Raw genomic sequence first — 11,821 nt, 5'->3', positions numbered from 1 at the left:
ATATATATATATATATATATATATATATATATATATATATATATATTTCTTCTGTATCTCTGTTTCTTTCCTTCCTCCGGCTCCGTCTTTCAGAAGGAAACGGACATATTTGGGCAAAGCCCGGCAGAAACCAGCGTCATTCCGAGGGTGGCACTGCAGAAAGGAGGAAGTTCTTACAGTTTCGGAGCTTTTAACCCTTCGCTTCCCGGAGACAGCAGGGATGGGAGGGAGGTGACAGGAACAGGACAGGAAGATGATTGTCTTAGAAAGGGGTGGAAGGTACTGGGAAAGGGTTTTTGAGTTGATTTGTGGTGTTTTTTTCTTGGTAGGACCAGTACAGGACTGGGTGTAATGGATATGGGTGTGATCATGGAATTTTGGCCTCCTGCATCATTTATGCAAATTTCTGAGTTCATCAGAGCACCAATCCCATCTTTTCTGTGGTGGCCATGGGACAAACTGGGAAAACCCAGGTTCTTCAGAAACAAGGAGGTCAGAAACTCAGATCCCCCTGTTCAGCATCTCCTGCCCTTGCACAGGCCACTGGAAGTTCAGATCCTGCTGCGCTGGATCCTGAGGATCAGCAAATACTCCTTGGTGGCATCACTGGGCTGGGGTGAGCCATGAGCTTTGGAACAGCATCAGGTCTGTGTGTCCTCACCTCTGGAGCTCAGGTTGCAGCAGGAGGTGAAGGTGGAACATTTTAACCTGGGAGGGTTGTTTATTTTTACTGTGGTTCCTTTATGCCCTCCCTGGAGGTAGAAAGAGGCATTGGCTTGGAGAGAGTTCAAGAGAAACTCTTTGAACTGTGCAGGATAGGACCTCATCCTTTCATCTTGGTGCTTGACAGCGACACCATGAGCTCCATGCTGTGTCTCTGCTCTCTGCAAAACTGTTTCTCCCTCCTGGAGTCAACAAGACTTTCCTCAAACCATCCCTGGGGTGCTTTAAAGCCTCCCCATCCATCTCCTGCAGGCTCCAGCCCCATCCAGGCCACCTCGACGCTCCAGGTGAGTGTTCTTCATCCTCCCCAGGGCAAAGTTGGCCAGGTTTGGCTTAACCCCCACTGGAAAAACCTGTTTAGGCCAGTGGGTGAGGAGCACTCCAAAAAAAAAAAAAAACCACCCCCCAGGCTGTTATGAGAGCTGTGACTCCAATAGGAATGGCAGGGACAGGGACATCAATGTCCTGCATGGCTTTGCTGCCTCTGTCCTTCTCAGGGAGTGTTGGCGGCTGCAGGTGGAGGTGTTCCTGAGCCCCGGCACCAAGTGAGGAACAAAACTGTTCCAGATTTGATGGCATGGGCTGCTGGGCTTCCTCCAGTGACTGGAACCAGTTACAGCAGCTGGTTTATGCCCTTGCCTCTGGAAAACACAGCAGGACAGGCCACCATTTCCTTGGGGAAAAATCATCCAAAAATGGAATTTCCCAGGATGTTTAATAACCTTAAAGGGTCACAGGCTGGGATAATTTAAGGCAGGTGTGTTGGACATCCATGTGCTGTTGCCAGACAGCCCAGAAGGCAAAGGGGAGTCCTCCTTCACTCCATGTGTCCCAGCACCCAGGTGGAAGGGAAGGACACCCCAGCCATGCCCAAGGCCAGGGCAGCAGGACCCAGGAGTTCTTCTGGTCCACCTCAGCTCTAACCCAGCCCTCTGCTCTGGCAAACAAGTGAAATTCCTTGGAGTGATGGGCTTTCAAATCTCTACAAAACCAGATTTTTGCAGTTTTATTTCCCAGGATAAATGTGGATTAGCAGTTCATCTCCAGAAGGATATTTCCACCACATGATTCCAGGGCTTAGCGAAAGAAACTTAATGCAATATATTCAGGGTTAGATCCAAAATGAGTGGCTTATCCATGAAAATCCATGTTTGGATGTTCATGTCCAAGTTTGTTGTCCATAACATCCTGCTCAGTTCGTGCACATCTTGGAAGGGGCTTAACTCCTCAGAGCTTTTTTTGTTGTTGTTGTTGTTGTTTTTTTTTTTTTTTTTTTTTCCAACACTGATCCTGGCTGGACAATGCCACATCAGCTCTAAAACCTTCCCATTAAGAGCATCCCAGAGTTTTGTAGTTGTGACCAAGACCTGTAGCAGAGGATGATGGTTCAAATCCCCATTAAGGTGCTTCTGTCACCTGGTCCTTGCCCTGGGATTTGCTCCAGTTATTCTGTGCATTGACCTAGAAAAATCCCCGATGAGACCATCCTTGGTGTCCACACCAATGGATCTGCTTTCCATTTTCCAGAAAATTCCAGAAACCAGCTTCCAAGCTCGAGCCAAGGCCATCACAGGAGTCAGAGCATCATTCCCTATATCAGATATTATTGGGTTTCGCCCACAGAAAGCACCTCAGGCATCTCAGTCGTGCCAGGCAGTTTTAATAAGCAGAGAAGACTTTAAACATAGTCTGGGGATTTCTGGTGTACAAGGATGTTCACCCCTTACTCACAGCTCAACAGCATTTCTGTCTGGTATCTAGAATGGACAACTTAAAAGTAAAAAATAGTAATAATTAAAAAAAATACTGAGAATCAAGCTGGTCCCGAAAAAAGATTTAGATGAAAGTTAGCAAACTCTGGTCCAGGACAGTGAAATCAGAGCACCTCTCCTCCTGGCAGAGCACAAATGCCAGGCTGCACGGCCAGAGAGGGTGGCAGAGGCTCAGCATCACTTGAGGTTTTCAGAACATGTTGAGCAAACCTGGTGGGAAGGGTTTCAGCCTACACTGATTGTGCCCCAGGGCTGAGGGATGGTCCAGAAAACTTCCTGAGATCTTCCCAAGCCCTGGTTTCTGTGGGAGAGGCACTTGAAGCCTCAGTGGTTGCTACCAGCTTTCCCAGCTGGGTCCTGTAGGAAGGTGTCTCCAAAGGAAACAAAAGCATAATTCAATGACTAATACATTAGAGGGGTTGTTTAGTTAGAGCTGACTCTGCAAAGGATCCTTTTACCTGTTTCACAGGTTTAAAACCCATATTTCACAGAAACATGGAAAAGTTTGGGTTGCAAAGGATCTTAAAGACAATCTTGTTCCAAATCCCCTGCCAGGGGCAGGGACACCTTCTGCTATCCCAGGTTTCTCCAAGCCCCATCTAACGTGGCCCTGGACACTTCCAGGGATGGGGCAGCCACAGCTTCTCTGGGCAACCTATGCCAGGGCCTCACCTCCATCACAGGGAAGAATTTTTCCCTCAACCTCATCTTTAAGCCCAGAAAAACCTCTTTATCCAGGATGGAGATTTAATTTGCCTTCTCCACCTTGCACTGAATCCACCTGTGTGCACAACCAGGCTTTGCATCAAGGGGCACGGGGATGAAATGAGCTGCCCTGCACATCCCCAGCCAGGAGATCAGTATTGAACTGTTCTCCCTTTCCAGGTAGCGAGGTAATGAGTGGGAGCAGTGTGAGCCAGGAATGGCAGTGCTCCCAGCCTGAGAAGCAGTCACGGGGAACTCCTTCACTGCAGGGCTTGTACTCTACAAGCAAATAAGAATGCAAACAGCTCCTTTGAAATATTTATAACGTTTGGAGTGACTTGCATGGCACAAACCCAAGGAAGATGAGGGTGCTGGGAATTGATGGCGCTGGGTACACCAGGGGACTTGCTTACACGATTGATCCGGCTTGCAAAGCTCTGCTTTGTCCTTTTATAAGATGTCTGAGTGCTCAGGCAGGCTCTTCTCCTCCTCCCCTGGGTTACACAGGTCCTGCTTTCCCTATCAGCACCAGACTCCGTTTCCCACTGCTCAGCTGTTCCTGGCTGAGCTGCTGTGGTCACACCTAAGCCAATCTTCAAGGTCACACTTCAGTGACCAGGCACTGACCATTACACCTCTGCTTTCAGCCCATGCCCAGGTTTTCCAGGCCTTTGCTGACCCTCCCACACTCCAGCAGCCAGATACTGGTACCCAGCTCCCTTTCTCACAGCGAGCTCTCCCCACGTGCTGATCACCAGCCTGATGCTTCAGCTTTGTAAATTCAGCAGGGGAAAAGTTGCAGAGAGGCTCGTGGCCCAGTCCTGCTGGGAGAACAGGCAGCACAACCAGGTCACCAGGGCTTAAGATACAGAAGGGACTGGGAACAATCAGCTTTTGGAAAGTTTACAGCCAATCTCCCCCTTGTAGCCTGACCTAGAGAGATTACTTTTGTTAACCTCTGGTATTAGTGCTGGCATCTTCATATCACAGAGATTAGGTGCTCTATAAAGGTGTGGAGACAAGATTGGATTAGAGAGATGCAGGTCAAAGACATAGGACAAGGAGGAATAGTTTTAAACTGACAGAGGGCAGGGTTAGATTAGAGATTAGAAAAAAAAATCTTCTTTAGGAGGGTGGTGAGGCCCTGGCACAGGGTGCCCAGAGAAACTGTGGCTGCCCCATCCCTGGAAGTGTCCCAGGTCAGGTTAGATGGGGCTTGGAACAGCCTGGGATAGTGAAAGGTGTTGGAATGTGTTGGAATGAGATGATCTTTAGGGCCCCTTCTAACCCAAATCATTTTGTGACCAGGTACTGTTGGTCCCTTGCAGATCCCAGTCTCCTGTTTTGCACAGTTTTCAGCTTTTGGAGAGAAAGAACTGGACAGTGTTTCCCAGGAGTGATCTGCAGGCAGTAATTATTGCAGCTGTCAGGTACAAACCTTCCCAGTTTCTCTGCTGCTGCCAGCTCCATCAGGTTTCTAAATTTCATTTTGCTCTTTCCATGCAGGAAACTCACTTTCCCTTCTCCACTGATTTCTGTGGCTTTGAACTGCTACCACACACCCACCTGGCACTGAAGAGGAAATGTCACATTTGGAGAAACATCTGCACCTTTCTTCTGATGCATCAAGAGTGACAGATAATCAATTCTATTTCACACAGTCCAGGCTTGCTGAGGCACATTCTTGCCATGCAGTTAACTCCCCCTGTTTTTAAAACAGGAGGGAAAAAAAGGATGTATTGATTTTATGATGCCAACACCATTTTTTTTTTTTTTTTGCATAAATGCTGATAGCAGCCTCAAGTTTCCAGGCTTTTATGTTCCCCAACACTGCAGGAAAAATAAAAACCATCAGGCTTTGCCCATGAATAAATCAGCATGCTGGACAGAAATAAAACAAAGCAAAATACTTTTAAATGATGAGGTAGAAATCCTAATGAAGAAAGGGGAAGAATCTATGACTAGTATGTGATAGCTGAAGATATTTTCAAAACTTAATTTCCTTATAATCCCTAAGTTCCTGCCTTCCTCAGAAGAGCTGAGTCCTTGCAGGTGAATGTGATACTTCTAGGACAGTGTCTTTGGGTGCAATGGTGTTGTGTCTTTATGGGATGATGGGCAGGGCTGTAACTGGTGCAGATGGATCTTCCTCTGAAATTTGTGCTTGAAGCAAATCCCTGAACCCCAGTTTGAGTACACTTCATTGCCACAGGACTATTTCCCTGGAAAGGTCTTTACATTTTGCTGTTCGAGTGCAACATCCCTTCCTACAAAGAAGGAAAAGACACTGGGAATTGCTCCAGCTCACATCCTCTCCCAGTGGTAACTGCATCACTTCAGCTGCACAAACCCAGGACTTTCTCATAGTGGAAAAACACAAAACCCCACCAGTTTTCACTATCCAACCTCCCAAGAGCAGCTCGGTGTGTTTTGCCAGAGTATCATTTGAGTTCTGGTTCACAGTTGCTGTACAAGTTTTACAAGTTCAAAGCAGAGAAGTCCAAAAGTGCTACCCAGCTTTGTGCCTGCGGCAGAAGGTGGAGAAACCCAAGATGAGTGGAAGACCTTTGTCTTGGCAGGACCATGTGGATTCCTGAGCTGTTGACTTGCTGCAAGCTCTCAAATGGAGGCCAGAGATCAACACCTTAGAGACTGGGAGAGGAAAAACAACTCAAGGGAAGTGGCAGGATGCTTAAAAGCTGCTTTGAAAAAAAAAAAAAAAACCCATGCTCCTCCCAGAGAGGGAATAAGAAGCAGGAGAGAAGAAAGGAAAGGGTTAGGCATCTTCCTGGGAAAGATCTTGTTTTCCATAAAGCTGATGGTGTCTTGGGCTTTAAGCATGTGCTGCAACTGCTGGGGCTGCCAAAGCTGGGCAGGGGGATGTCCTGCATGGGAGACAGGGCCTGGTGGGTGCAGGACATTTGGGACATTTGTGCCCTATCCCCTGATTCCCACAGCTACAGGGCTGAAAGCTTGGGGTGGGTAATGTTGTTTGGACACAAGGCATAAGGCTGTGTTTTTACATTTCTGTACTAACAACCCCGTGCTCTGGGATTTCCCAGCTTCCTGATGCTAAAAAGAGAAAAAGTCATAAAGCCACAACCACAAGCTCAGCAGGGATCAGGGTGTGAGAGGAAACCTCTGCAGAAGCACACACAAACTATCCCCTCTTCTACTTACAGAATGTTTCCTTTGGCTTTCGTACCTGTTCTTACATTGCACCTTTTCCTCTTCAATATCCCATTTCCCCCCCATTCAAACAGGACTCTGCTTAATGACATGGAAAGCTGTGTTTGCACCTGTGTACAAAAAGCCACCAGCAAGATCCAGCCCCACCTGACACAAGCAGGCAGCAAGATCCTTAAAATAGCACAGCTGACAACAGGATCACATTTGTATTTGTGGTCAGCTACTGCACAGTTCTGGTTAAAGCACCAAACACAGGCACACAGGCAGGGACTTTGTCATTCCTTCTCTCTCTTTAGAAACAGAAGTGAAAACTTTAGGTTTGCCCACCTTTTTGTCCAGCAGTTAAAAGTCCTGAAGACTTTACAGCAATCTTTTTCTCCTTGACACTAACTGGCTGAGTTGCATCTCGAGTGGCACAAAATATTTTTTGCAGTAAATAGGAGGTAAAAATCACACTGGACATTCAAGGCAAGCAGCACTTGTAACCCACAGACCTGCAGGAAGAGAAAGGCAATCTTACCAATCCAAGCACTCATTTAGAAAAAGTTTCAGAGTTCATAAATCCTTCAGTGAGGAGGAAAAAGGAGCAGCTACTCCTTTACTGCTCCTGACATAAGGCATGAGTATCTATGGTTACACCCGGAGCTGCCCAGGGCTAAGGTCTGTCAGCTCTGGCTGATGCTATGAGCAACTCTTATAGTTACCAGATTTGGCATCCTTAAAAACATCCAGTCATCCTCTGTGAAGAAGGAAATGTCACTAAAGTCTTTTGAGGAAAAGGTTAATTTTTGAGCAACTTGGTCTATAGTGGAAAGTGTCTCTGCCATGGCAGGAGTTTGGAACTAGATGGTCTTTGAGATCCCTTACAACCCAAACCATACTGACTTTGTGATTCAAAACAAGGCAAAGCAGATGAATTTCTCCTCTAAATTACATCACAGGTAAGAAACAGCTGTATTCACATACTAAACACAAAGTCAAGGGCCACATGTCCTGCCAGGAGCTGCCTGATCATCTCCAGCTGGACCTCAGAAGTTTCTTCCACAGCCACAACCAGAACTCAGTGATGATGTGTGAGGATAAACCAAACTGATGGATGATAAAGGCACTGGGATTGCTCTTTAACTGCTCTGCAGCTTGAAGAAAATCACAGCATCACAGGGCAAAAGGGAAGTCTTCTATCAAAGTCCTGTCTATAGGACACACCAAAAAAATTCCCAAGCCCAGGTGCTACTTTCAAACCCATCCATGAAGGACCTACATGTGCCCAGAGCAGCGCAGCAGAATTCCAGATCGCCTGGCTGAGTCCTCTCATTGCTCAGTGACTGCAAATTAACAGAGCACACACTGCTAGACACAATCAATCCCTGTTGTCTTTAAGGACAACTGCCTCATCACCTAAAGGCAGGAATTCCCCAAAGAACTCAATCATTACACTTGCTGTGACAGAAAGTGCTTGTAAGCAACACTAAGTCCTCCATGATCACAAGCAGCTCCTGCTTTTTTGGGAAAAGGAACAGGGTAAGTCTTGCACTCAGCTAGGAACACATTACCAGTGCCAGATGCATCCATACATGGACCTCAGCTGTGTGTGGATGCTCTTGATCTCTTCCAATTTTTAGAGAATTTTATCTATTTTTTACAATTCTGGGAGTAGCTAATCTAAGACTGTTTTTATGGAAAGGACAAGAAAATCAGCAACAGTCAGCTTGGATTCACTGAGGGGAAGTCATGCTTTCCCAGCTTAACCTTCCACAATGAAAGACTGGCCTAGCAGAGGGGAGCTGTGGGTATTGTATACCTGGACTTCTCTAAGACTTCAAACACTCATCTGTGAGATCCTCCTCACAAAGAAGCTCTTGAAGCTGCAGGAGCAGACACCAAAAGCTGTCTGAATGCCTGGTCCCAGTGATCAGTGGTTCAGGGTCAGGCTGGAGGCCAGGACAACTCCAGGGGCCAATGCTGGGTCCAGCCCTCTTTAATACCTTCATTAAAGCAAATTTTCAGATCACATGGACTGGGAGGAGTGGCAGCTACCTCAGAGGGTCATGCTGCCACACAGAGGGACCTGGGCAGGCTGGGAAGAGGCTGGCTGGAAGATCATGGAGCTCAGTGAGAAGTGCCAAGTCCTATACCTGAGGAGGAGCAATCCCAGGCAGGAACATGGGATTTCATTCAATGTAACATAAGGTGAATCTTAGTCTTGCTCAGGGCCTCTTGCACCAAGTGCTGTAAGGACTCAAAGTTCTCACTCCCCCATTAGACTTCTGCTTGTGGAGCAAAAAGGATCTGAGAGTTTAAGATCCACTTTGAAACCTTCCATGTTTGTTTTTCTATCTTTAAGAAAACTGTTTGAGGTTACAACATATATTTTCTCTTGCACAAAAGGGTAGAATACCCTGACATACTCAAATCTCCCACAGGAGCCTGGATGCAGATAAGCCCCTCCTAAGGCAACCACTTACCCGGACTGCAGCACGTGAACTACATTTCCTTCTGAGCTTCCTTCAGAATCCAAAGCTCAAGGCTAAGAGATTCTACCATTTTCTGTTGCCGCAATAAAAAGCAGCTCCACCAGGAATGTGGGTTTTGGTTGCAGAGTTGCCAGTACAGGGGAATAGGGTGTAATCCCAACTCTCCAAACCACCTTCTACATGTCCCTGGGCAAGATATTTCTTGTAGCTGCCTCCCTCCCTCCATGCCTATTCAGACAGAAAGTTCTTTGGGGCAACAACTCTCACCTTTCATGTAACAGCAGCAAAGCAAACTTAAGATTTTGACAATAGTAATGTTAAAAACGTTCCCTGCAAGCTCCATCTCGCATCAGATTTTAGTGTGACACCAACAGGTGAAATTCAACATGGGTTAAGTGCAGAACAGTGCAGGTGAGTAAATAAATCATAACCCATGTGCTTAACAATGGGCTCTGAAATAGCTGCTACAGCTCAGAAACAACACCTTGGGGTTTTAACAATGCGGAAAGTAATCAAGTCACTAAATCCCCACTATTAAAATCGTGGCCAGTGCTCTGAATTAGGAAGAGAACAAGGCAGCAGACGGTGATGCCATTGTGCAAATCCCTGTTCTTAAGACCTCAGGGTTGTTAATGCACCAGGCACCACATTCAGCTCCGGGCTGACACGTCCTACACGTCCCTCTCAGCTTCAGGACACTCAAATCTCTCTAAGCAGGCACATAATCTGAATTCCCAGAAGCAATGAACAGTTCATACTTAGCCCAAGAGGAGATGCAGTTATTCAGTGCATTAGAGAATCACAGCATTTACACAGGTGCTTAAGCCAAGGAATTAAAGGTTAAATTTAGGAAATCATACCTGAAAAACACCCAGTGCTTGACATGAAGCACTATAACCAACCCTGCACTGCCAGTAAGGTAAATGTTCCTAACAGCCCATCATCCTCTTCACTTTCTGTGAAATCAGAACCTTTTAGGGCACCACACAAAAAGAGAAACAAAAAATATTATTGCTTCAGACCAGTCACCACAAACGTACATGACAGAAGGAGGTGGCTGCACAATATCCAGGGTGCAAAGACAAACCACCAAACAAAACTTGGTAGCTGCAAAGAGCTCCAAATCAAGTGCTGCTGAGCCTTTGGAAAGGGCACTGATGAAACAGAGGAGAAAACTGGATGTGTAAGCAGGAAGAGCTGGAGGTGTCAGATAAAAAGTTACTTGAGAAACTACTAGAAATAGAAGTCAGTGGCAAGATTCCAGAGGAGGCCAATTCTCCAGCAGAGAAGTAAATTCAGAACCAAGTATTTCAAGGCATGCAAGATACAAATGTGCCTGAGGAAGTCTGAGCCAACACACAGAGTGTTGAAGAACAGGGAGAAGGTGCATTTGCAAAAAATGCTTCCTGCTAAGGAGACAAAGTCTGACCACAGAGCTCAGTGTCTGAACCTTTGCAGGTTCCAACACCTGTGCAGGTTTGTTTTCATCACCTGCCTACACATCTGGCCCCACTGTCAAGTGTTTGTGCAGCCTCCACCACACAGATGGACCTCAGGGGATGTAGGTCTGCTCCAGGTTTGCTTGCTTCAGCGTCCCTATAAAAAACACCTCATTTATAGCATGACTCTCCTAGACAAAATACTAAATGAACAAACCCCCTCCCCTGCATTTTCATGGAAAAGTTTTACTTCTGTCTTCAACCACAATAAGGATTCTCAGAATGAAATGGTTCAAAAGTTGCCAATAAAGCCATTCTCAGCAAATGGAAAACCTTCAAGTTATCAGACTGGAAGCTCAGAAGCTGGTGCCAAAAAGCAGAACAGCTGGTTAAAGGCACACAAACCAGCCTGTGTACCTCAGGAAATATAGTCTAGTCACTCAAGAGGTATTTGCAGAAATAAGAGCCATAAATATATCACATTGCTTAAAGCCATGTCATATTTCAAGCTAAGTTCAGATCACATTCAATCTGTTACCAGTGGTTAAACTTTCTACAGCAGCCAAATTGTTTTGAGTACTACAAGCAAACCTACGCTAATTCATACCAGGCTAATCTCTGTTTTACTACATAGCAGCAAAGGCCTTAAAGTGTTGCTCAAAGTCAAAGAGAAAATGAAGAGCAGAGGCAGGAACAGAACCTAGATTCTGTTTTTACCCCAAGTCCTGTGGTTTTGGCATCAGGCCTGTTCCTCACCTCTGCTGCAGTGAGGGTGGATCAGAGAAAGTGTCAACTCGTGTTGCAGAAGTGCCCAACTCTGAGGGACTGCCTTGCATAACACAAAAGCAGAGTAAGGAAGCCAACATACAGCAGTTAAAATAACAGTTTGTTTTTTTTTTTTTTTTTTTTTAAATCTGTTTTACAAGCAAATGTTTGTACAGAAGTTGGTGGAACACAAGCAGACAAAATAAGCAAAACACAAAACCCAAGGGTTTGTCATAGAAATCTGCAGCCAAAACTCAACAACAGGGCAAGAACTGGAGATATTCACAGCGTTGAACTACAGGTCTGTCCCCCCCTCCCCCCAGTCCATGTGTGTAACAGGAAAAACACATCCAGCATTAACTTTCAAACAGCTAAAATGCCCTCAGGGCTCACAGCCACTTCAGTATCTCCACAATTCTGGGTGCAATGCAGCACAGAGACAACTGCCACCATTGCAGAGTCCCCTCTTGCCAACTCTTTGTCACACACTGCTCCCAAACAAAAAGCAAACATAAAACCAGGAGCAGAGAGCTGTGTGCTATTTTACATCAAGTTAAATCTAAGAGTAGTAGTGTTTAGTAGTTTAGTTTGTCAACTCTTCAGATTTTCATGAGAACTTCCCTCCATGGCCTCCTACTTTGAAAACTTCCACAGGCACTACTTCCCAAAAGAAAGCCCAACCCTGATGGTATTTGACCTCAAATACAGAAATATAAACAGAAAGGGCAAATGCCAAGTTTGAAATGGTTAAACA

This window comes from Anomalospiza imberbis, chromosome 5 (genome assembly GCF_031753505.1).
Source record: "Anomalospiza imberbis isolate Cuckoo-Finch-1a 21T00152 chromosome 5, ASM3175350v1, whole genome shotgun sequence".
In the NCBI taxonomy this organism is placed as follows: domain Eukaryota; kingdom Metazoa; phylum Chordata; class Aves; order Passeriformes; family Viduidae; genus Anomalospiza; species Anomalospiza imberbis.
The sequence above is the reverse complement of the archived record's forward strand: the minus strand, read 5'-3'. Positions refer to the sequence as shown.